The sequence below is a fragment of the Zingiber officinale genome, chromosome 1B (assembly GCF_018446385.1).
Source record: "Zingiber officinale cultivar Zhangliang chromosome 1B, Zo_v1.1, whole genome shotgun sequence".
Taxonomy (NCBI): Eukaryota; Viridiplantae; Streptophyta; class Magnoliopsida; order Zingiberales; family Zingiberaceae; genus Zingiber; species Zingiber officinale.
The window spans coordinates 66,347,233-66,375,038 of NC_055986.1; positions in this window are offsets into that span (position 1 = coordinate 66,347,233).

Consider the following 27,806-nt stretch of genomic DNA (forward strand, 5'->3'; position numbering starts at 1 on the left):
CGCGCAAGCTTGTTTGCATCACTTACAAACCAGTAATGGAGACCATGGGATTTACTTAAAAATCCCTTTCCCACTTAGTTATTTATAAATGAGGAATTTTAACTATGCTGGCCTACTAAATATGTAAACTAACATGCACACACAGCACAATATAAAAGCAATAAATAGAAAATCTAATTTTCAACTATTATGGCTTTTATCTCTTGTTGTCCTCCGTGTGTTGTCATCCCAAGCTGTTGCCATATTTGTCCACTGCCACCGGGTCTAGCTGTCAGATCCATCTTGCTCCTAGTTCCGCTGCGCCTCTGGTCCTTAGAAAGTTCCACGCTTTGCAAGATTCGATCCGCGACATAAATAGAATTTTACATTTTGATCCTATATTCCTCGAAGGAATGTACATGTAAACTAGATCGAACATAAAATAAAATTGTTGGGTTCTTCGGGCCGCGAAAATCGCTTTTTCGCGTCGCGGAAACCCCGAAAGACCCAAAGCCGTAGATCCGTGCAAAGATTCGTATACAAAATTCAAAAAACTATTTCTTGTACGAGTTCAAAAACCGATCTACTACTTAGATCTACGAGAAAAAGTGTTTACCCTTGATGCGCGCCCTACGCGAATCCCGCTCTTCCAAGGTTTTGCCGGATCTCAAGACCGTCAAGCGCCGGTCCTCTAGAAGTATCCACACGGTCAACTTAGATGGAGAAAACCTCACACAAAGGTGTGCTAGCACCTTGGTAAGGTTCGGCCAAGTAAGGAGGAGAGGGAGAGGGAGAGCTTGAGAGGAAGGAGGAAGAAGATGCACCACTTCAATGAAAATCAAATTCTCATTCACACCCAAAGTGGTCGGCCACTCTCCATGGTAAAACCACCAAATTAATTGCATTAATTGCAATTAATATGAAACCATTAAGAGTTGTAACCCCCATGAGGTGGCACTCTAGGATGATGTGGATCAACACTATTGGTCCATATATTGTCACCTCACTAAATGACATGGCAACATGTGTAACCTCCTCATTTAATGTGGGTCGGCCACATTAAATGCTATGGAGGCTTGTAACCTCCATGAGGTGGCACATATTAATGATGTGGAGCAATCCTATTGGTCCACATCTTGCCAACTCACTAGTGATGTGGCAAAAAGTCAAGTCAAACATGACTTTTTCTCTTCCTCTCAAATCAAGTCAAACTTGATCAAATCTCTCTCATGGTTGATCTAATCCAACCATATGATTCAAGCCAACTTAATATAATGAATCTAATTCATTAAATTAAGTTGATTTAAACATTAATCAACTTGAGTCCAACTCAATTAGCCCAATTTGGATTACTCTTAATCCAATATGATTCATCAAATGAATCTAATCCTCTTGGTTCATCATATGAACCTAATCTCCACCTAATTGTCCTAAGTGTGTGACCCTATAGGTTCTTGTAACGTTGGCAATGCTCTAAACCCTTTTAGGAGCATAAGTAATGAGCGGTATCTAGCAACACATCATTACTACCCAAGTTACAAGAATGTCGAGATCCGACATCACCTTGTGACTACCAATTGTGACTACTCACAAAATAATGACAAGTGTCCTTCTATCCTAGACATCTAGATTGATCAATATGAGGCATAGACCGTGTCATCCTCTAATCAATCTAAATCTTGAACTCCAAGTAGACTCACTCGATCAAATGAGCTCAACATCTAATGTTGACTCATTTGGGCATGGCCATGCACTTAGCGGTCTCACTCTATCAAGAATACCGATGTCGCTCCCGTCATATGGGAGGGATAGATTCCATCTACATCACTCACATCCCTCTACATAATTCGTTATATACCCAGTAATCGCCTTTATAGTCCACCCAGTTACGGGTGACGTTTGACGAAACTAAAGTACATAACTCCTTATGTAGGGATCCATGGTGACTTCAGGTCTAAGGACTAATAGTCATACTAATAGCCACATGAGAAAGTATATGACACTCATATAATGATCCATGATACTTTCTCATGGAGGGTCATTCAGTATACATTCTCTAATGCATACCCATGTGTCAGCTTGATATCTATATATCCATGACTTGTGAGATCAAGTCATCGAGCTGACCTACATGCTAGTCTTATTGTATTAACATTGTCCCTGAATGCTAATACTCGACTAGGAATGATTTAGAGTAGTGTTCCCTATATCATCTCACTATCGATTCAACTAATCGATTGATATAGGTATGAACCTTCTACTCAAGGACGCTATTATACTTAGTATATTTGGCACTAATATAAATAAGTATAATAACCAAACAAATGCCTTTATTAATATACAAGAATATGATATACATGAGTCCATACAATCATCAAATGATTGGCTCTAGGGCTCTAACTAACAATCTCCCACTAGCACTAGTGCCAATCAGTATAGGCTCTAAGGCCTAAAGACCTAGTGTGACCATCATGCTTCCTCTGTGCCAAAGCCTTGGTCAAGGGATCTGTGATGTTAGCCTCTGTAGGTACTCTGCAAATCTTCACATCTCCTCTATCGATAATCTCTCGAATGAGATGGAAGCGCCGTAGTATGTGCTTGGTTCGCTTGTGTGAGCGAGGTTCCTTCGCCTGCACTATAGCTCCATTGTTGTCACAATAGAGCTCAACTGGGTCAGCGATGCTAGGAACCACCCCAAGTTCAGTAATGAACTTGCGGATCCAAACTGCCTCCTTTGCTGCCTCTGATACAAAGAATATACTCGGCTTGTAGAATCAGCCATCGATCCGCTTCAACTCTTCCACCGACAAGATCACCATTAATGCAAAATACGAACCCTGACTGCGATCGGTAATCATCCTGATCGGTCTGGAAGCTGGCATCACTGTAACCCTTTACAGTTAGCTCATCATTGCCTCCATATATCAAGAAATATTCTTTAGTCCTTCGTAAGTACTTAAGAATATTCTTGACCGCTATCCAGTGACTTTCACCTGGATCTGACTGGTATCTGCTCGTCATGCTCAAAGCATACGAGACATCAGGTCGAGTACACAGCATGGCGTACATGATCGATCCTATGGCTGAGGCATAAGGGATCTGATCCATGCGGTCTCTCTCCTCTCTAGAAGAGGGACCTTGAGTCTTCGAAAGACTCACGCCATGTGACATCGGCAGAAATCCCTTCTTGGAGTTCTGCATGGCAAACCGAAGGAGTACCTTGTCAATATATGTACTCTGACTTAGGCCAAGCAATCTCTTAGATCTATCTCTATAGATCTGTATCCCAAGAATGCGAGATGCCTCACCTAAGTCCTTCATTGAGAAGCAACTCCCTAGCCATGTCTTGACAGACTAAAGCATAGGGATGTCCTTCCCAATAAGTAGTATGTCATCCACATACAGTATGAGGAAGACAACTATGTCCCCTACAACCTTCTTGTAGACACAAGACTCATCTTCGTTCTTGATGAAACCAAACTGTTTGATCGCATCATCGAATCGAAGATTCCAGCTCCGAGAAACTTGCTTTAGTCCATAAATGGACCTATGCAGCTTGCATACTCTACTAGTATGCTGTGGATCTACAAAACCCTCAGGTTGTGTCATGTACACATCCTCGAGTAGGTTTCCATTCAGAAACACAGTTTTGACATCCATCTGCCATATCTCATAGTCATGGTAGGCTGCAATAGCAAGCATGATCCGAATGGACTTAAACATCGCCACTGGAGAAAAGGTTTCATCATAGTCAATACCATGAATCTGCTTGAAACCTTTAGCTACCAAGCGACCCTTATAGATAAGTCCATCCATGTCAGTCTTTCTCTTAAAGACCCACTTGCACCCAATGGGTTTTACCCTTCAGGTGGATCAACCAAAGTCCATACTTGGTTGGTGTACATGGATTCTATCTCGGATCTCATGGCTTCTAGCCATTTCTCAGAATCTGGTCTCATCACAGCTTCTTGATAGGTGGTAGGCTCATCCTCTATGAGCACAATGTCATCATGGTCAGACAAGAGAAATGAGTATCTCTCAGGCTGACGACGTACCCTATCAGACCTGCGAAGAGGTATGTCTACTTGAACTGGTTGTTGTTCCTCAACTCTTTGTGGAACAACATCATCCACAACACTTTGTGGTTCCAGTTCAACTTCCATCGAGGCATCAGTGCTATTATTCGCATCTTGAACTTCTTCAAGATTGAACGCGCTCCCACTAGTCTTTCTAGAAACAAAGTCCCTTTCTAGAAAGACCCCAGTCTTTACCACAACTACCTTGTGCTGACTGGGAATGTAGAAGTGATATCCCTTAGTTTCTTGGGATATCCGATGAAATAGCACTTATCATATTTGGGTCCTAATTTGTCTAAGACTTGACGTCGTACGTAAGCCTCACAACCCCAAATCCTCATGAAAGACACCTGGGCATCTCTCCCAGTCCATATCCTATATGGTGTCTTTATCACGGCCTTAGATGGAACTTAGTTGAGAATGAAAGCTGCCGTGTCTAAAGCATAGCCCCAGAGGTATGTCGGAAGATCTGTGTGACTCATCATAGATCGCACCATATCCAATAAGGTACGATTCCTCCTTTCGGATACACCATTCCACTGTGGTATTCCAGGAGGAGTGAGTTGAGATAAAATCCCACACTCAGCTAAGTAGTCACGAAACTCATGGCTTAAGTATTCACCACCTCGATCTGATCGAAGTACCTTAATACTCTTGCCAAGCTGGTTCTGTACTTCATTCTTGAATTCTTTGAACTTTTCAAAGGATTCAGACTTATGTGTCATCAAGTACACATAACCGTATCTACTGAAATCATCAGTAAATGTGATGAAGTACCTATAACCGCCTCTAGCAGCAACATTGAAAGGGCCACATACATCACTATGTATGAGTCCTAACAAATCAGTTGCTCTCTCGCTATGCCCACTAAAGGGGGTCTTGGTCATCTTGCCTCGTAGGCATGACTCGCATATCTCATATGTTTCTAAATCAAATGAGTCCAGCAAACCATCCTTATGGAGCTGGGATAAGCGCTTGTCATTTATATGACCTAAGCGACAGAGGTATGTTTGGTTCATGTCATTTGACTTGAACCTCTTGGTACTAATGTTATAGATAGGGCTCTCAAGATCTAGAATATAGAGTCTGTTTATTAGTGGTGCACTACAATAGAACATATCTTTCAAATAAACAGAACAACATTTGTCTTTTATTATAAAAGAGTATCCTTTCTTGTCTAAACAAGAAACTGAAACTATGTTCTTAGTAAGAGCAGCACATAACAACAATCATCTAAATCTAGTACAAGCCCGGAGGGCGAGATAGCTGATAAGTCTACAGCAATAGCAACAACACGTGCTCCATTGCCTACTCGTAGGTCCACCTCGCCTTTGCCAATGCTCTCAACGCCTGACATCAAGACAAATGTGAGAAGCACATCCAAGATCTAATACCCATGATGTAGAAATAGATAGATTGACTTCTATAACATATATACCGAAGTGGAAGTCTCACTTCGCTTCTTCTTAGATCCTCCAGTTCCTCTTCCAGTGCCCGGTCTGACCGCAGTGGAAGTAGGTAGCATCCTTGGCGACCCCTCCTTTAGGCTTCAGTGCCTTGCCTTTGCCCTTGGTTTGGGACTTTCCCTTACCTTTGGGCTTGCCCTTGCCCTTGTGCTTCTGGACCATCAGAATGGGCTTAACCTTCTTAAGGTTAATCTCAGCAGTTCGTAACATACTAAGTAACTCGGGCAATGGCTTGTCAATCTCGTTCATGTTATAGTTGAGAACGAATTGACTATAGCTATCTGGCAAGGACTGCAAGATCAAGTCAGTGGCCAGCTCTTGGCCAAGTGGGAACCCCAGTCTTTGTAGGTTCTCTATGTACCCAATCATCTTGAGTACATAAGGACCTACAGGAGACCCGTCTGACATCTTGCACTGAAACAGTGCCTTCGAGATCTCAAATCTCTCATGCCTCGCTTGTCCCTGATATAGTTGGCGAAGATGCTCAACCATATCAAAAGCGTCCATCAACTCATGTTGCTTCTGAAGCTCTGAGTTCATGGTCGCGAGCATTAGACAGGACACATCTAATGCGTCGTCTTGATGCTTCTTGTAAGCATCTTTGTCGGCTCGCGGGGCATTGGCAGGAGGAGCCTCCGGAATGGGTTGCTCCAGAATGTACAGCTTACGCTCCTGGGTGAGAACTATTCTCAAGTTCCTGTACCAGTCCAGGAAATTCGCTCCGTTGACCTTGTCCTTCTCAAGGACAGATCGCAGGGAGAAGGAATTCGTGTTCGACGTCATGGTTATCTACAATAGAAAAATTTGCAGAAATAAATATCATATTCTTTAAAAATCATTTAATTAGGCCTTTTAATTAAATGATGCTCCCACTGAATTCTATAATTCTTGTGGGACAAGATCCACATCATACTAACCCTTGAGTTAGCTTTGGCTAATACGCCCAAGGCTTAGTATGATCGGTAGGTAACGATTACCAATTACATCTCTATGCAACTCTTGTTTATAGAATCAATATCTACATTTATATTAAAACTCGAGTTAGCTTTGGCTAATACGCCCGAGAGTTAATATAGATGTGATTTTGACCTATCTTTTCCAACCGTTGGAATAGTGCCTATAGTTGACTCGATCCAACCGAGTAACTAGGAATACTCAATCTAATTGAGTTTGTATTCACTCATGCGTTGATAGGCGGGACCAAGATTGTCCCTCCGTACCCTACCAAGATAATATGTATTGCTCTGCTTTGGCAGATTCAACAATACATGTGATCGAGGTAGTGATAGGTATCACGGCATGGTTAGGCATTTAGAGTTGGTTCGATCTAGATCTAATCTAATCGAGAAGGATGCATCTTGTGCATGACTTAGATCTAATCTAATCGCAAGGGTGCATCATGTGCATGACTTAGATCTAATCTAATCATTAAGGCACTAATTAATTAATTAACTATTAAACATGCATCATATACATAACAATTAATTAATTAATCTATTTGTGATTTAGTCATGGCCCTACTACGATCTTCTCAAGCCAATGAGAAGATCGAATGGTCAACCTAGGGTCAACAGCTTCTCCAAGCTCCTCCCTTTGACCACCTTGTGTTGCTCGTGCCCGCCTCGGAACTCCGTCTCGTGTGGACCCTCCACCGCTTCAATTTGTACATTACAATTTGAAACTCGAGTTACATTCAAGTCTAAATCTAATTTACAACAAGAATAAAAGACGAGGCACGACGCGCAGGTCGCGAATAATAAAATAAATACAACACGCGAAAACACATCACGGCACGCAGGCCGTATTATGAATTACAACACAACCAATCATATTGGGTTTTGGGCCATGACTATCACAAAATTAATATATAATTCAAAATTATATATTTTATTATTTTCTGTAATTTTAAAAATAATTTTTTTACAATTTTACAAGTAAAATTTCCCGGCGGTCCCGGTTAGCGGTTTCGGGCGCAATCGCGGGCCAGGGGCAGCGCCCCTACCCGCGATCTAACCATCGCGAGGGTCCCATTGCGATCCAACAGCGCCCAAACCCGCTGTCCCAAAACGATTTGGGCCGAGACATTACCGTTTCGGAAAAATCTTCTCGACGGGTTCGTTTTTAGTGATTTCGGGTGCGATCGCGGAGCAAATCCCCTTGCGGGGTTAGGGGCATCGTCCCTACCCACGATCTAACCATCGTGAGTTGCTCCGTTGCGATCTAAAGGCACCCGAGTCCGCTGTCCCAAAAGATTTTGGGTCGAAACGAAGCCGTTTGGGAAAATTCTTCCCGATAGCCGAAGCCTACAAGTGCCGAGACACTTGTGCTTCGCCTATAAGGAAAAATTACCCATAAAAACATAAAAATTGAATTTTTACAGAAAATAACAGAAGTTTTTTGTTTTCCAAAAACCAAAAACTAACTCGTACAAGTCTTTGCACATGGCTCTGATACCACTGTTGGGTTCTTTTTCGCGTCGCGGAAACCCCGAAAGACCCAAAGCCATAGATCCGTGCAAAGATTCGTATACAAAATTCGAAAAACTATTTCTTGTACGAGTTCAAAAACCGATCTACTACTTAGATCTACGAGAAAAAGTGTTTACCCTTGATGCGCGCCCTACGCGAATCCCGCTCTTCCAAGGTTTTGCCGGATCTCAAGACCGTCAAGCGCCGGTCCTCTAGAAGTATCCACACGGTCAACTTAGATGGAGAAAACCTCACACAAAGGTGTGCTAGCACCTTGGTAAGGTTCGGCCAAGTAAAGAGGAGAGGGAGAGGGAGAGCTTGAGAGGAAGGAGGAAGAAGATGCACCACTTCAATGAAAATCAAATTCTCATTCACACCCAAAGTGGCCGGCCACTCTCCATGGTAAAACCACCAAATTAATTGCATTAATTGCAATTAATATGAAACCATTAAGAGTTGTAACCCCCATGAGGTGGCACTCTAGGATGATGTGGATCAACACTATTGGTCCACATATTGCCACCTCACTAAATGACATGGCAACATGTGTAACCTCCTCATTTAATGTGGGCCGGCCACATTAAATGCTATGGAGGCTTGTAACCTCCATGAGGTGGCACATATTGATGATGTGGAGCAATCCTATTGGTCCACATCTTGCCAACTCACTAGTGATGTGGCAAAAAGTCAAGTCAAACATGACTTTTTCTCTTCCTCTCAAATCAAGTCAAACTTGATCAAATCTCTCTCATGGTTGATCTAATCCAACCATATGATTCAAGCCAACTTAATATAATGAATCTAATTCATTAAATTAAGTTGATTTAAATATGAATCAACTTGAGTCCAACTCAATTAGCCCAATTTGGATTACTCTTAATCCAATATGATTCATCAAATGAATCTAATCCTCTTGGTTCATCATATGAACCTAATCTCCACCTAATTGTCCTAAGTGTGTGACCCTATAGGTTCTTGTAACGTTGGCAATGCCCTAAACCCATTTAGGAGCATAAGTAATGAGCGGTATCTAGCAACACATCATTACTACCCAAGTTACAAGAATGTCGAGATCCGACATCACCTTGTGACTACCAATTGTGACTACTCACAAAATAATGACAAGTGTCCTTCTATCCTAGACATCTAGATTGATCAATATGAGGCATAGACCGTGTCATCCTCTAATCAATCTAAATCTTGAACTCCAAGTAGACTCACTCGATCAAATGAGCTCAACATCTAATGTTGACTCATTTGGGCATGGCCATGCACTTAGTGGTCTCACTCTATCAAGAATATCGATGTCGCTCCCGTCATATGGGAGGGATATGTAACGACCCAATTTTCCCTACTCCAAGTTCAAAAAGTCCATAAAAATATCTTGAAATACTTTTAAAATATTCTAGAGATTTTTAGAAATTTTTAGAGTATTTTTACGCGATTTTTGGAGGTCGTTTGGTATTTTTCTGAAGCAAAAGAAGTTTAGGCAAAAAAAAATTGTTGAAAGCGAGGTTCGAACCCACGACCTCGGGTCAGACTGACCCAAGCAAAACCGACCCAACCAGCTGAGCTACACGGTTTTTGTTAACCTTATATGGAGAGAAATAGATTTAAGCTATAGTCGGAACATTTTAAATAAAAGAGGGAAAAACGGGTTGCAGCAGGATTTGAACCCGTGACCAAGGGTTCCGGTCAAAAGCAGCTAACCAACTGGGCTGCGCGTGATTTGTTAATAAGTATGAAGCGGGATATATATAAGTTATAGTAAATGGCAAAGTTAGACCTAGGTTATAAATGGGATAAGTTAAGAGGAGAAGGGAATTATTCCCGTGACCTAATCTCACGATTTCTTTCTCTCTCGCGACGGCGCTGTGCTTGGGCGAAGAAGACGACGGAGCTAGGATTTCCTCCCTCCGGTGGCCGGCGAAGGCTTTTTCCGGCCGATCTTCACCTGCGGTGGTGATTCCCTCGTCGAGAAGGTCTGCGGGCGCAAGGGAGGTTGAAGATCCAAGCTAACCGAAGCCCTAAAGCTTCCTCCGTCGGTTGTAAGTGCAAGAGCAAGGGGTGAGTTGCTTCTCACCTGCAGTAGGAGTTGCTCCGAGCTTCGATTTGCTTTCCTTGCTTTCGGATTTTTGCTTGCCGTGTAGAATTGTAAGCTCGGTTTTGTTTTCCTTTCCATGCCCTGTTTATAGCCGAACAACATCCTTTAACATTAGGGTTGGTAGATCTCGGTTTTAAGCCTAAGTATAGCATGATTTGAGCTTGCGGGGTTGAAGTGGGTGGATTTTTGGTGCCATCCTAGTGCTTCCGAGACCTGCACAGGAAACCTTGATACTTGCCGTGACCTGCACATGAAGTTTGGGTTTATGCTGTGACCTGCACAGGGAACTCCAAGCATCATCTAGGCTAATTGAGCAAGTAGAATGGTTTAGTGCTAATTAGAATTGTATGCATTTTTATTCTTGAGTGTATGTTGTTCATGAACCTCTTTGCTTTAGGGTCATGTTGTACATACTTAAGTTTGATAAGTAAATATTTTGGACAGCATGCTTATAAAACCTGAGTCGCATTCCTTTGCTTCCATTACAGCATACTTAGAAGGCCAAGAAATTAGTTTCCTTTATGCTTCGTATATAGCATGTTTAAGAAGTTTAAAGTAGCATGTTACCTTATTTTGGTACAGCATGTTTAAAGGCCTTAAAGTAGTATTCTTTGTCATGTTTTAATAGCAGGTTTAGAAGCCCTTAAAGTAGCATTCCATGCTCTGTTTCTACAGCATGATAGAAAGTGTAGAGTGACATATATTGCTTTTATTACAGCATACTTAGAAAGCCCAAAGTTAGCTTTCTTTTGCTCTATCTTACAGCATGTTTAGTAAGTCCAAGTTAGCTTTCTTTTGCTCTATTTTATAGCATGATTAGTAAGCTCAAAGTTGTTTTCATTGCTATTTTAATATGCATGAACAGCCATGTATTCTAGTGGAAAAATGAGGATCCTATTAAATACTTTTAGAAGTATTAATAAGTAAAAGAAAGAAAAAGAAAAGAAAGAGAAAGGCCAAGGCCTTAAGTAAATCCCAAAGTCAAGATTTTAGGGATTTTTGGCACACAAGGTGTCTAATAAAATGCCAAGACATTTAAAGAAAGAGTAATTAAGATTATAAGTATTTTACTTTTAAAGGGCATGTACCGGACACAAGGTCCAAGGGATGGGCTCCAAGTTGCCCCTAGGCACAAGGCCTAGAAGTACCGGACACAAGGTCCAAGGGATGGGCTCCAAGTTGCCCCTAGGCATAAGGCCTAGAAGTATCTTAGTAGTTTCGGGATTAGCTACCTCGATTCTTATTAAGAATGCACGCAAAGTGGTACAATGCCGGGCCCAAAAGAAGTTTATTATCTATTTTGAAGTATATATATATACATATATATATATAAGCTTTTGGAACAAAAGAAATAAACTTAATTTAAGTTCAGAAATCAGCAAGATAGTTCTTTTGTTTCAATTTCAGCAAGTTAACTGTCTTAGTTTTATTTCAGCAAGATAGTCATTTCTATCTCTTTAAATTCAGCAAGTTAGTTCTTTTATATTAGCATGCCATTGAGACTTTCTACTACTATTTATGAGCATGACTAGCTCCACATGTTTAGTAGTTTTACATGTCTAGTAGTTTTACATATTTAGTAGCTTTACATGTTTAGTAGCTTTACATGTTTAGTATGCTTCTTTTATAGTTTCATTCTTATGAGCATGATTAACTATACATGTTTAGTATTTCAGTTAGCATGATTCCTTTGCTATATATAAGCATGAGTAGCTTTACATGTTAGCATTCAGTTTTAGCATGTTTTTATTTATATACATGCATATCGAGTTTTTGTGAGTAGATAGCGCTCACTAAGCTTTATGCTTATAGATACTACTTTCCTCCTACTGCAGATAAAGGAAAGGAAAAGATTTAGCAAGGAAGGCGACAAGGTGGTGGTGATGAAGGTGTGTGATGACTGGACTATGGAGAGATCCAGAATGAGCTGGCAAATTGCCAAGACTTTTCTGTTTAGTTATTTTAGTTCTCTTTTAATGCTATGATGAAGTTGAGATTGTAATTGAGTCTATTCCGCACTTGTAGCTTGGTATGTCTTATCGTTGGAGTTCTATTTGTTTACTATTGCTAGAATAGTTTCCTTTTAGTTATTGTGATATTATTACTGCGTGGTTGTGAAGTATTTATACTAGCCGCTTGTGGCTGATGGTTTATTATTTGTTTGTATTGCTTATTTGGTCACCGGTACAGGGGAGATTCTGTCGAAATTTTTCGGTAGGGATTTCTCGTAGTTAAGTAGCGTACCGGTTAAGTAGAGTTAGTAGTTAAGTAACGGTCACTCTTAGAGAGTAGTAGTAGTAGTAAGAAGGGTGGTCATTACAGGATAGATTCCATCTACATCACTCACATCCCTTTACATAATTCGTTATATACCCAGTAATCGCCTTTATAGTCCACCTAGTTACGGGTGACGTTTGACGAAACTAAAGTACATAACTCCTTATGTAGGGATCCATGGTGACTTCAGGTCTAAGGACTAATAGTTATACTAATAGCCACATGAGAAAGTATATGACACTCATATAACGATCCATGATACTTTCTCATGGCGGGTCATTCAGTAAACATTCTCTAATGCATACCCATGTGTCAGCTTGATATCTATATATCCATGACTTGTGAGATCAAGTCATCGAGCTGACCTACATGCTAGTCTTATTGTATTAACATTGTCCCTGAATGCTAATACTCGACTAGGAATGATTTAGAGTAGTGTTCCCTATATCATCTCACTATCGATTCAACTAATCGATTGATATAGGTATGAACCTTCTACTCAAGGACGCTATTATACTTAGTCTATTTGGCACTAATATAAATAAGTATAATAACCAAACAAATGCCTTTATTAATATACAAGAATATGATATACAAGAGTCCATACAATCATCAAATGATTGGCTCTAGGGCTCTAACTAACAAAAATTTACATCCGTCGATCCTATATTCCATAAAAGGAATGTACATGTAACCAGAACAAAAATAAAATCCTAATAAAACTAAATACAGCTCCTGCTGTATTTTATAATACAATCATGCACACACAATAAAATGCCCTTGACATGTACAAGGGTCCAATCACACACATAATAACTATAAGTCATAATAGTTGGATCCTGCATCCACAAAGTTAGCACATCCTACTATTAACCTGCCTAAATTATGTATGACATGTGCATAATTAAACTAATACCAAATACACAGAGGCAAAACCCTAGCTCTGATACCAATTGTTGGTTGCTACTCGGAAAACCTAGAAGTTCCACTGTACAAAAATTTTGTACAAAGGTCTGAACCTTTTCCTAGCTACCATGTGTTCTTTTAAATTAAATTTTGGATCGCCTGCGGAACTTAACACGTTTGATCCAAAACTTAATCTATTCGTTCTTTTAGGTTTTGACTTGGGTCTCCTGCGGAACTTAACACGTTCGACCCAAATCACCTTAAGTTATTAATTCCATTAAATATTAATTTCCATAATTGGTTCCCAGTACTAACGTGGCGAGGCACATGACCTTCTTGGATATGGGAGCAACCACCACCGACTTGTAACACCCCTAGAAAGCCTAGATAAAGTATGGGCAATGAGAGTACGAATGTAATGAAAAGAATGTGTAGATAGTCTACGTTGAATATTAAGATGGGAAGGATTTAGATGATTAAAACTTTATGAAAGAAAATAAAGTTGAGAATATAAATCATCTATGCATGATTTATAATGTATGGAATTAATATGGACAAAAGGATGAAATATGAGATAATATGTATGAAATATTTATGCATAATGCATAATATGGAAATATACGAATTATTATGTACAAAAGAAAATAAAATGTTAGAAGAGAGATTGAACCTTGGACCTCTTGTAAGGAACATGTATAGGATACCAAAGGGGATAGGAGAATTATTGATAAGGAGAGAAAGGATTAAGTAGTTAAGAATAAGAAAGGATTCTTTTTACTTAAAAGAAAAGGAAGTAAAAAGAAATAAAAATATACATAACCAAGTTTTGAACCTTGGTTCTCTTGTGGATGCATGCATGTATTAACCAAGTGGGATAAGAGAGGATATTGTAAGAGGAGAGATAGAAAATTTTATTAAAGGAGAGAAAAGAGAGAGATTAAGAGAGAACTCACAAGGCATATCTCTAGAATATTCCTATCATAAAGAAGAGGAATAAATGGGGAGGATGAATCAAGTCAAATTTCCTCCCCTCATTTTAGTATAAATAGGCATGGAGGGGTGACTTCAAATTCATCCTCTACTCCTCTCCCTCTCCTCCTCCCTCTTGTGCCGAGACCCCTCTCCCTCTCCTCTTCTTCTTGTTGCCAAGCAACACAAGAGGAAGGAAGCTCCTCTTCCTCCTCACTCCCTCCCTCCTCTTTCTTCCTTGTTGTTGCCGAGCAACACAAGAGGAAGAAGCTTCTTCTTCCTCCCCTCTCCACCAAAAGACCTAGCCACTCCTTTCCCTCCATTGGTGCCGAACCTAGCAAGCAAGAAGAAAGGTCCAAGCAAGTTCTCAATTCTAGGAAACTTAAGCGAAGAAGGTAAGCTTCCCCTCACCTGTGGTACAAGGCTTTTTACATGTTTTTATGATTTTATGAGGATTTTAAAACCTAGAAACAAGTATGAGAAAATTCGGTTAAGAAGAGCTTTCGAAATCTAGTGATGTTTAACTAGTCTTCACTAAATGATAGATTTTCTATGCCATGGAAAAGGATTCTTCTTCATGTTTTTATACCTATATGATGCTTGATAAGAGGAGCACTTAACCCTAGAATTTCGGCCAAAAATATTTTTAAGAGGCTAGAGAAATTCATTGTTTTACTCAACTAGTACAAGGTTCTTCCTATGAAATGTTAGGGACCATGTAATTAGTTTTCTTGCTTAGAAGATGTTTGAACTAAAAGGAAACCCACCCATATGTTTCGGCCAAGAAGGGGTTTAGGGTTAGGAATACCCTTAAATTTAAATAAACATGCTCATGAGGTAGGATACAAAGATGTTAAAAGATTTGTATGTTTCGGCCAAGTTGTTCATGAACTAAATTTATATGTTTGTTTCTTAGTAAATTTTACCATGAAACTCACTTAGGTTTTCATGCTTTAGACTACTTAAAAACCTAGCTAAAGAATGGTAGGTTTCGGCCATGTGAAGGAAATAAAAGAAAAAAAAAAAAGGGAAAGAAAGAAACCTAGGAAATGTTATGCAATGAAATTTATGTAAATGCCATAATATGTGATAGCATATGAAATGCTATACATAATAAGAAGAATGAAATTTATGTAAATACCATGATATGTGATAGCATATGAAATGCTATACATAATGAGAAGAATGAAATGTATGTAAATGCCATGATATGTGATAGCATATGAAATGCTATACATAATGAGAAGAATGAAATTACGTGAATGCCATGATATGTGATAGCATATGAAATGCTATACATAATGAGAAGAATGAAAAATGAAATGCATGAAAGATTGTTAGGAATATGATATGATAGTTATGCATGATAAATTACTTTGTATGGTTTGTACCAAGGGTGGGCTCCGTAAACGCCCCGGGGTCGATGGAATAAGACTCGGGCCTCGTCAGTAATGGGCTTCTGATGCCCTAGGTCGATGGAGTAAGACTCGGGTCTAGTATGTATGTATGGTAGGGTTCAAGACTTGCTACCTTGGACCTACGTATGATGTATGTGGTACAAACCGGGATCCCAAATGATGATGATATTAATTTCAAGTACTTACAAGTATAAGTTTTTCAAATTCATGATGCATTGCCTGCATATGTGCTTGAAGTAGCTAATGATTTGATATGATGCCATGATGATATGAATACGATACCTTTGTACGTTGTATGCTTATGATATTACGCATGATGTTAATATACGATGATTTTCGGTTTTAGTGAGTAGGAAAGGAACTTACTGAGCCATGAGTGCTCACAGCTTACTTTCCTTGTACCGCAGATAAAAGAACTGGATGAACTAGAGGATCAACAGGAGGAGCGGATAATGATGTGTGTGGTGGTGGCTCGGCAAAGAACGATTCGGACAGATTAATATGATTAGTTATAGAATCAATATATGCATATTTAATCTGTGATATCATGCTTATTTAAATAAAATGAATGGTTTAAAATTTTTATTCTTCCGCTGTTATAACTAAAGCATGTACGTAAGTAGTATAAGAACGTAGCGCCGCCTTTGGTTGGGTAAGAAGGGCGGGCGTTACACGACTAGACAAACCTTTTATGGAAAGCTAATATTTAATTTCCTAAAATAACTTTAGGTTAACCGAAAAGAACAATCAAATCACAAGGGAAAGAAAAACAAAAGAACACTATATCGAAAACAATTCAAAACTCTAGAATCGTATGCCTGTTGTATTTAGTATTATTTCCAAAAATAACTAGTATGATGCAGAAACAAAAATTACTAGTTATACCTTTTAGAAAGACCTCTTGATCTTCTACCGTATTCCTCTTCTAACCTCGGACGTTGTGTGGGCAACGATCTTCCGAGATGAGAACCACCAAGCACCTTCTTCTTCCTTACAAGTTTCGGCCATCAAACCTTCTCCTAGGATGAAGAGGTTCGGCCACCACCACCATGCTCCAAGGGATGCTAGAAAAGAGGCTTCTTTTCTCTCCTTCTTCTCCTTCTTAGATCCGGCCACAAAAGCTATCTCCACCATGAGAAGGTTTCGGCCACACAAAGGAGAGGAGAGGAAAGAAAGGGCCGGCCACACCCAAGGAGAAAAGAGAGGAAAAATAGAATAGAGTCGTTAGCCTTGAAGCCTCCTCTACCCCCTCTTTTATAATCCTTGGTCTTGGCAAATAAGGAAAATTTAATAAAAACTTCCTTAATTCATTTGCCATTGAAAAGGAAAATTTATTTAATATAATTAATTTTCTCTTTTCAAATTATAATGGTCGGCCACTCTTCTCCCCAAAACAAGGAGAGTTTTAATTAAAACAAAAATTAAAACATCCTAATTTGTTTCTAGAAATTTATAAAAATTTCTCCAATAATTTTAATCCCTTCATGATTGGTTAATAAAAAGAATTTTATAAATTAAAATCTTTCTTTTAAACATGTGGATAATTTCCTAAAAGGAAAGTTATCTCTAAAAATTAAAATCTCCTTTCAATCTACAAATAAGGAAAGATATTAAATCTTTTCTTAATCTTTTGTAGAAACTAATAAAAGAGAATTTTTAATTTTTAAACTTTATTTTAAATCATGAATATAATTAAAAGGAAAGTTTTTACCAAAATTAAAATCAACCTTTTAATCTACAAATAAGGAAAGAGATTTTAACTCTTCTCTTAATCTTTTGTAGAATCTTATAAAAGGAAGGATTTAAATTTTTAAACTCACTTTTAAATTATATTATCCACATAAGAAAAATTTTAAAATTAAAATTCCTTTTTATTTTAATAGGGACGGCCACATGAATTCACCCATGAACATACCCATGGCCGGCCCTAGCTTGGTCTCCAAGCTAGCTTGGCCGGCCCCTATAGGATGGGTAAGAAGGTGGGTATAGGTGGGTATAGTACTCTATAATTAAGAGGCTACGATAGGGACCGAGAGGAGGAATTGGTTTTGGTCTCTCGATGAAATTAAGCATCCCGTGTTCGCCCCGAACACACAACTTAATTTTATCAATAATAATTCATTCCACTAGAGAACTATTATTGAACTACCACACCAATCCCAAATTACATTTTGGGCTCCTTCTTATTATGAGTGTGTTAGTCTCCCTGTATTTAAGATAACAAATGTCCACTAATTAAGTAAGTTACTGACAACTCACTTAATTAATATCTAGCTCCAAGAGTAGTACCACTCAACTTCATCGTCATGTCGGACTAAGTCCACCTGCAGGGTTTAACATGACATTCCTTATGAGCTCCTCTTGGGGACATTCTCAACCTAGATTACTAGGACACAGTTTCCTTCTATAATCAACAACACACACTATAAGTGATATCATTTCCCAACTTATCGAGCTTATTGGTTCATCGAACTAAATCTCACCCATTGATAAATTAAAGAAATAAATATCAAATATATGTACTTGTTATTATATTAGGATTAAGAGCAAACACTTCCATAATAACCGATGTCTTTGTTTCTTTATAAAGTCAGTATAAAAAAAACGACTTCAAATGATCCTACTCAATACACTCTAAGTGTACTAGTGTAATTATATAGTTAAGATAAACTAACACCTAATTACACTACAACCTTCCAATGGTTTGTTCCTTTCCATCATGGTCGTGAGCCACTGTTTATAATTTATAAGGAACCGATAACATGATCTTCTGTGTGTGACACCACACACCATGTTATCTACAATATAAATTAATTGAGCAACTACATTTATCATAAATGTAGACATTTGACCAATGTGATTCTTATTTCTAGATAAATGTTCATACCAAAAGCTAGGCTTTTAGTATACACTCTAACACCCAGGAGGGGATCAAGGCACCCAGATGGGGCAATAAAAGGAGGGTTCGACCAGCAGCTTCAACACATCAAGTACTCTAACTTTCATTCTTGCGTGTTGCTCGAAAAAGGCTCCTATGACACTGTAATGCTCCTCCGACAACCGATGATCAAGTTCTGCTGATTTTATTTATTGTTAGTAACTTTTCTTTATAGTTCTTATACATCACTTATACTTTAATTCTATAATATTCAAACTATTAGTGGATTGCCCAATGAAAGTATTCAACGAGCACGAACCTTGGAGTAGGAGTTGTCGAAGACTCCGAACTAATTAAAAAATTACTTGTGTTAGCGTGTGTCTTTCTATTTTCTTCTCGCTTCTTTACCCTTAGTTTTATTTCTGCTGCAAACTCGATATTTCAAAAAGAAAAGAATGATTTTAAAATCACATGATTCACCCCCCCTCTCACATGCTCACGATCCACCAACAATACCTTTGCTCTATCTCTGAGAGAAAATCTAAATAATAGTAATCTAATTGCCTCGGGAGGGGCCCCATTCATTTTCATGGTGCTGCATATATCATAGAAAATTTATAAGTGCTATTTTGAATCTTCATTAGGTCCTCCCCCAAACTAGTTTTGTTGTACCATGGAGATGAATGCTAGTTTAATTTTAAAATTATTGGCCTCAACTATCATCATGGTAATGCTAGATCTAATCACTCTAGCATATGGTATGGCATAATCCTTCAAAGGTTTATCTGTCATGGCTCTCTAAACTTTTCTTCTTGTGCTTATCTCTACAAGTTTCTTCTCCTTCTAAAAGTTCTATCAATCTCCAGATCGATAGATAACAAATTCCTTGTATTTATCAATCTTCACAAAAAATTATGTAAGTGAAATTAGTTTGCATTATGAAAAAAAATATAATGCAGAATTGAAGTGCAGAAATAAAGGAACAGAAGTGAAGAAAAATATTCAAGAGAAGAAAAGGAAAAGGTGTCTAGAGCAATGTAACACCCCACCCTCCTCTCTACTAGTCTATGAGGGTGGGACGTTACTGTACTATTAACTTTTCTTAACTAGTGTTGCTCACATGTAAAAATCAATACTTAAAACTCTCAAAAACTCAAAGGATCCAATAAGTAACAGCTGAAAACATAAATAACTCAAAACATTATACTTAATCATTTGTTCTCAACTAAAACTATATATATTAATCTGAACATGCTAAAACTATATATTAATCCGAACATGCATGCAACAATAATACAACTCAGATAACGGAACTAATATGCATAGCAAATAAAAGGAAGAATTCTAAAACTTAAAATATTCAATGAACAAATCTAGCAACATGAAGGAATAATCCCAACAGTCTAAATACAAAATCTTAATGAATTCTTAAGTAAAATCCCAAGGCTTACATAGTCCAGACATCACACATCCATCTCACATCTCCTTGTCTGTCGCCTTCCTTCACTATAGCTTTCCTTTCCCTTTATCTGTAGTAAGAGGAAAATGCAACTATAAGCAGAATGCTTAGTAAGCGCTATCTAACTCATAAAACTCGGATATGCATATGAACAGGAAGAAATCTAAGAACTGAATGCTTTAAAAGAAATACTACTCATGCTCATCTAATAGCAAGGAAATCAAAACAGACTGAAATGCTAAGCATGTAAAGTTGCTCATGCTCATCTAATAGCAATAAGAAAATCTAAACATGTAAGAATAAAAGAACTAAGCTTGCTGATTTTTAAACTTATGTGGAGCTTATTCCACTTGTTCAAAACTTATACTTTTATACTTCAAAATAATAATTTCTTGGGCCTAGGCTTAGTACCATTGCGCGCTCCCTAATAAAAACTGAGGTAGCGAGCCACCAGTCCTACGAGGGCAAAGACCTTGGTCTTACCAGGGCCGAGACCTCGGAACCAGTCACCTGGATTTGTTTAACGACAACCTCGGAAGTCGGGTACTAGCCTTCTCAAATAAAATACTTATTACTTGTTAATACTTATAATAAAAGACTGCCTTATACGAAACTGCAATGCTTAAATAAATTCTAAAACTGCCACGTTTAAACAATTCTAAAACTGTAATACTTAACAAAATCTGCACTATGATACTTAACAAAAATCTGCACCATGATACTTAACAAAATCTGCACTGTAAACTTAACAAAATCTGCACTATAAGTTTAACAAAATATGCACTATAAGCTCAACAAAATTTGCACTATAAGCTCAACAAAATATGCACTATAAGTTCTAAAGGGGTTGTTCGTGCCCCTTTTACAGCACAAAACAAAATTGAAACTTGTTGGAATTAAAGCCTATGTGAAGCTTGCTGGAATTTTAAACAAAACCCATAAACATAGCACAAAACCGAATTGCACAGAAAACTCAAAAGAAAGCTACTTGTGCCCTTTCACAGCACAAAAATCGGATTGCACAAAAAACTCAAAGGAAAGCTACTCGTGCCCTTTCACAGCACAAAAATCCGAATTGCATATAAAGGCCTAAAATCTCATGCTTGAGTCAAACAACAAGATTTAAACTGAAATACTAAAACTATAAGCACAAACTGAAAACTAGGGTTCGGATTATAGCACTTGAAGCAATCAATCACACACGCATGCTAGGGTTCCACGGTTACCACAACTTTTGCAACAGCAAGGAAAAAAAAAACAATCTCGGAACTACTCTTACTGTAGGTGAGAGAACTTACCTTTGCTCTTGGACTTACAACCGAAATCGCTTCTTGGCTTCGGAGAAACTCAAGCTCTCGGCAACTTCTTCACATCCACTTGTTCTCCTCGACAAGGTGGTCGCGATGGTAGAGAAACCTCTTGGAGATCACCCTACACCGGTCGCCGGAGAGAAGCCCTAGCTTCTCTTTGGTTTTCACCCAATAGAGACACCGCACGCGTGCCGTCGAGAGAAGAATTTAGTTCACGGATATAACCCCAATTCGTCTCTTAACTTATCCCTTATAATACCTAATTATTTCTGTTATCAACTACTACTTAAATTATTTACGCTCTTTCCTTAATCAGCACGGCCCTGCTGGCTTCCTGGTCATCAGAAACAACTTAAGGCTTTGCTTAACCAAAGGTCTCGGGTTCGAACCTTGGCCCTGTTAGAACCCCAAGGTTGTTTGGTGTGATCAACAAGTTATGTTAGGTCCTGTGCTGTTTTAACCTTGTGTCTAAGTATGCAGGAGCTTAGGAGCACAGGTACTCGAGCGGAAGACGCAACTAGTGAGAAGGACGGCACGCGGTGTGTCAGAGGGACGAGGTGCTGCGGAAGAGTACCCCGGTGGATGAGAAGGAACCGTGCGGTGGTTCCGAGGGATGAAAGCCGGAGTGGAAGATTGCTCGGGGTGCAAGAGACGCAGCTAGTGAGAAGGTCAGCATGGGGTGCGATCGAGGGACGAAGACTACGGATGAGTACGCTGGTGGACAAGAAGGAAACACGCGGCGATTCCGAGGGACGAGAAGCCGGAGCGGAAGGCTGCTCGAGAAGACCGGAAGTTGGGTTCGGGTGATCCCTTTTCGAGATGGCAGAGATCACCCAAGCGAGCGGATCAGGAGGAGAAGAACCGGACCGAGGCGGGACTGAACCAGATAAGAGGTCCCGGATGAAAAAGTCAACATCTGTTGACTTTGGGCTACGGGGCGCCTGGAGCCCTCCGGGGTGCCCAGAACCCTTCCGGGCGCCCCGCACCAGCCTTTTGACCAAGATCGAGTTTTGACTCGATCTGTTCATTGGGGGATAAAGTTTACCCCCCCACCCAGGGCACCCGGAACCCTTCAGGACACCCCGACAAAGACTATAAATATAGCCTTGGTCCAGAAGCTTTTCAACAATCACGGGCATTTCATTTCCAAACACTTGTACGCTTTAGTTGTAGTTAAGCTTCTGTTTCTGTGCTTCAACGTTATAAGAGGCTTCTCCGCCTGAAGGAGTTTTAGTGCTTAATCTTCCTTGGATTAACAACCACATCGGTTGTAACCAAGTAAATCCCTGTGCCTCGTTCTTTTTAATGTTCTATTTACTTTCTGCTTATTATTTATGCAAGTGTTAGCTTAAACATTTCGAGAAGGGTTGTTTGCCTTTTGTCTTTACAAGACTAACCAACAACCCCCTCCTAGCCGCCCAACGGTCCTACAAGTGATATCAGAGCCGAGACGTCTCAGATGGACTAATCGTCATCTGAAGCAACAAAATGATGGCCGGAGCTAGCGACTACCCACCAGCATTCAAGGGGGAGCTTGCTTCTTGGAAGCAACAAATGAAGGTATTTATTAACTCTGATATTGGTATTTCTTTGATAATGAAATTTGGTTATGAAGAACCGAAGAACGCGAATGGAGAAGAAATTGATTTACGCCTCTGGACCAACAAACAATGTAACAAATCGATGGCAAACGGACTGGCAGAATTTCATCTTCTAACCGTAATACCAAATGAAGATCTCGACAGAATCGGCGAATACAAAAGCACAAAAGAACTTTGGGAAAAGTTCTTGAAGCTCCACGATGAACCAGCTGAAGTCGAGGACGAATCCAACACCGATCCACCATCTGAAGAGTCCGAAATCGAGGTAAGTACTGCAACAACCCCAACAGCAGAATTACATCCCGAAGCCACAGAAAGCTCATCTCAGACGAGCACCGTTGAAGAGGGAGAGACTTCGGAAGAAAGCAACTCGACAGGGGGAGAATCAACAGCCGAAAAGGTAAGTCAGGTATGGCCTTCTAAACAATCGGCATAATCAATTGAAAAGTTACCTAAAAATATTTGCGAAATAAAAATTCAATCATCGAAAAAGTTTTTCGGTTTACCAATATTATCGGAAGAAATTTTTGAATTACAAAATGTTTTGACGAAAGATTCTTGCAAACTAGAAATATTATCGAATTGCAAAAAGTTTTGACGAAAGATTCTCGTGAATTACAAATTATTTTGTCAAAAGAATTTTTCAAATTAGAAATATTGCTAAAAGATTCTTGCAAGTTACAAAATATTTTGCCGAATGAATCTTGCAAATTAGAAAAATTGTCAAACGAATTTTTACCAATTATTTTGTCAATACAATTTCTTGCATGTTTATTATTTGTTGCTTTAAAGTTGAAAGAAATAGCCTGTCGATTAAAGTATCTCGACAAACTATTAACAGATATTAACATGATACAATTCTTCGCATGTTCAAATTTTCTTATTTCAAATTTGAGAAATTATAATAAGTCAAAATGGAAATTTAAAACCTTCTGATAAAAGCATAAAAAAAATGATGAAATAAAATTAAAAATAAATACATAGATTTTTTTATTATCTCTACATGTTCCAAATTTTTTTTTTATGCATAAAGTTTTCTACTGAGAGAATTCTTAATTTTCATTATGAAAACATAGAAATTTTCCAAAAGTTATTTTTAACTTAGAAATTTTCTCTGATATTTTGATATTGCTTTTGTGGAAATTATTACAAAATTTTCAAAGTTCTCAAAATTTTCTAAAAGATCTTAATGACTTAGAATTTTTTTTTTTTTTTGAATTCTCTTTGACTTAGAAATATTGTCCAGAAAATCAGTGAAATAGATCTTTATAAAGTTTCTAAGTGTCAAACCTTAGATTTTTCTTGCAATCCCAATTTTTTATATGATCAAAGGGCGAGAAGAAAAAGTATAAGACTAGGGGAGGTAGAAATTGAAAAATTAAAAATGGAATTTAATTTTTTCTTTCTTGTTGCACATGATTGCAATATTAAAATGTTTAATTTCTATATCTATTTTTTTCCCTAACTTAACTTGGGTTGATCACATCAAAAAGGGGGAGATTGTTGGAACCCCAGGGTTGTTTTGGTGTGATCAACAAGTTAAGTTCGGTCCTGTGTTGTTTTAACCTTGTGTCTAAGTGTGCAGAAGCTTAGGAGCACAGGTACTCGAGCGGAAGATGCAGCTAACGAGAAGGACGACACGTGGTGCGTCCGAGGGACGAGGTGCTGCGGAAGAGTACCCCGGTGGACGAGAAGGAAGCGTGCGGTGGTTCCGAGAGACAAAAGCCGGAGCGGAAGATTGCTCGGGGAGCAAGAGACGCACCTAGCGAGAAGGTCAGCACGGGGTGTGACCAAGGGACGAAGACTGCGGATGAGTACGCTGGTGGATGAGAAGGAAACACGCGGCGATTCCGAGGGACGAGAAGCCGGAGCGGAAGGCTGCTCGAGAAGACCGGAAGTTGGGTTCGGGTGAGCCCATTTCCGGATGGTAGAGATCACCCAAGTGAGTGAATCCGGAGGAGAAGAACCAGACCGAGGCGGGACTGAACCAGAGAAGAGGTCCCGGACGAAAAAGTCAACATCTGTTGACTTTGGGCTCCGGAGCGCCCGGAGTAGTCCGGGGCGCCTGGAGCCCTCCGGGGCGCCCGGAACCCTTCCCGGTGCCCGAATCAGCCTTTTGACCAGGATCGAGTTTTGACTCGATCTGATTATTGGGGGATAAAGTTTACCCCCCCCCCCTCCCCCCAGGGCGCCCGGAATCCTTCGGGGCGCCCCAACCAAGGCTATAAATATAGCCTTTGTTCAGAAGCTTTTCAACAATCACGAGCATTTCATTTCCAAACACTTGTATGCTTTAGTTGTAGTTAAGCTTCGGTTTCTGTGCTTCAACGTTGAAAGAGGCTTCTCCGCCTGAAGGAGTTTTAGTGCTTAATCTGCCTTTGATTAACAACCACATCGGTTGTAACCAAGTAAATCCCTGTGCCTCGTTCTTTTTAATGTTCTATTTACTTTCTGCTTATTATTTATGCAAGTGTTAGTTAAAGATTTCGAGAAGGGTTGTTTGCCTTTTTTCTTTATAGGACTAACCAACAACCCCCTCTTAGCCGGCCCAACGGTCCTACAGGCCCGACCTCTTTTTGTCTCTAACTTGTTTCTTTTGGTAAAAATACCAAACAAACTCCAAAAATTACATAAAAATACTCTAAAAATTCCTAAAAATCTCTAGAATATTTCTAAATCATTTTATAAATATTTATAAGCACTATTAGAACTCATAATAAGGAAATTTGGGTTGTTATAATTCCCCGTACCTTATAAAAAGTTCGTCCTTGAACAAAGAATAATTCTAGATATTTTTGTCTCATTGTAACGCCCCAAATTTCCTCAATTAGAGTCCTAAAAGTAATTTTAAAATATTTAAAAATGCTATAGAAATATTCTAGAGATTTTTAGAAATTTTTATAGTATTTTTAGAGGTCGTTTGGTATTTTTAATAAACGAAGGAAGTTTCGACAAAAAAATATTCAAGTCGAGATTCAAACCGTGAACCTCAGACCTGAACCGAGCCTTAACCGAATCCAGCTAGCCAACTGTTCCAGTGAGCGTTTCTTATTAAAGAAGGAGAAATATTCTATTTAAGCAGTAGTTAATGATTAGGAAATAAATAGGAAGAAAAATGGTTGCAGCCGAGTTTCTAACCAACGACCTTTGGCTCGGTCAAAACTCGGCTGACCAGGTGTGCTGACGATCGTTGCTGGTAAAATAAGAAGCGAAATTTATTTAAGCAATGATTAAAACAGAAAATAAATTGGAAAAAGGGTTCGGCTGAGGATTCGAACCAGCGGCCTTTGACCCGGTCAAAACGCAACTAACCAACTGTTCTGCAAGTGTTTTGTGAACAAATATGGAACGATTTATATATAAGTTATAATTGAAACCCTAGTTATAAGAAAAGAGAACTTAAGTTTTCTTTTTCCCTGAACCTTTCTCTCCTTTTCTCCTCTTCCCTTCTGCGACGGCGCCGATTCTGCCGAGCGAAGAAAACGAAGCCCTAGCTTCGTTTCCGGTGGCCGACGAGGGCGTTCTCCGAAGGTTCCTTCACCGTCGTGATTCTTGCGTCGAGGAGAAGCCGTGAGCACAAAGAGGAGGCCAAGATCTCAGCCAACCGAAACCCTAGAAGTTCTTCTCCTTCGGTTTGAATTCAGGAATCGTGGTAAGTTGCTACTCACCTGCAGTAGGATAGCTTCGAGGTTTTATTCCTTGTCCTTTTTTTTCCCGTAAGCTTTGGGACAGATTGTAGGTGCTTTGTGCTTTTGATCGGATCCTATGCTACTTAGTTCTATGCTTTGTGATACTGCAATGCAGTGAATTTGGGTGTTTCTGTGCCATAATGATTTTATCTTGCAAGTGTGTTATGTTAGGTTAGAAGCTTTAAGTACTGTAGATTTCTAGTGTTGGTATGTTTACACAGCTTTGAGGTTCATGTTAGAGGATTGGTTATAAAGTTTTGTAAGCGCATTCCTTTATGTTAGTATGGATTCGATGAGGTAAGGGTTAAAGGTCTTGGAATGTTTGGTGCTATGATATCTAGAAGTAGAAAGAATTAGCAGGTTGTTCTCCTTTGACGTTAATGCTTCACCTAGTTTCCTTTTAAATTCCAGCAGGTGGCTAGTGAAGGTAGTAAAGGTAACAGGTTTCTTATGAAAATGTCTCTTCTACAAATGAATAAGTTTCTTTAAATCTTTCCACATTATTTGCAAAAAATTTTGGTATGAAGGAAAGCATTCTGCAATTTAGAAGATTAAAACCAATTCCAATATAGAAACTTAAACTTAATCAGAGCCAATAATGACAACCAATAATTTTGTAGAAAAGATTTAGATTTCTAGTTCCTTATGATATTAGTTGAATATAAGCAGATTTAGATTTATAGTTCTTTATGTTATTAGATGTGCATGAGTAGCTTTCCTTTTTAAAGCATTCAGTTTCTAATTTCTTTTGTATAGTATGCAGAAGTTAGTTAGTGTAGTAAGCAGATTTGATTAAGCTTATAGTGCAGACTTTTGATTAAGCTTGTATGCAGAATTTTGATTGAGTTAGTAGGCAGATTTAATTAAGCTTGTATGCAGATTTTATTTAACATTCAAGTGCAGTTTCGTTAGGCTTATAGTGCAGTTTTGTTAGCACAGTATGCAGATTTCTGTTAGCTAAATATGCAGAATTTTGATTAGCATAGTGTGCAGTTTTATTGAGCATTTCAGTACAGTTTCATTAAGTATTTTCATAAAATTCTGTTAAGCATTTCAGTGCAATGTTAATAAGCATTTTAGTGCAGTTTTGTATGAGACATTCTATTATTAGAAGTATTAACAAGTATAAGAAAGATAGAGAAAAGAAAGAAAAAGGCCAAGGCCTTAAGTAAATCCCAAAGTCAAGATTTTAGGGATTTTGGCACA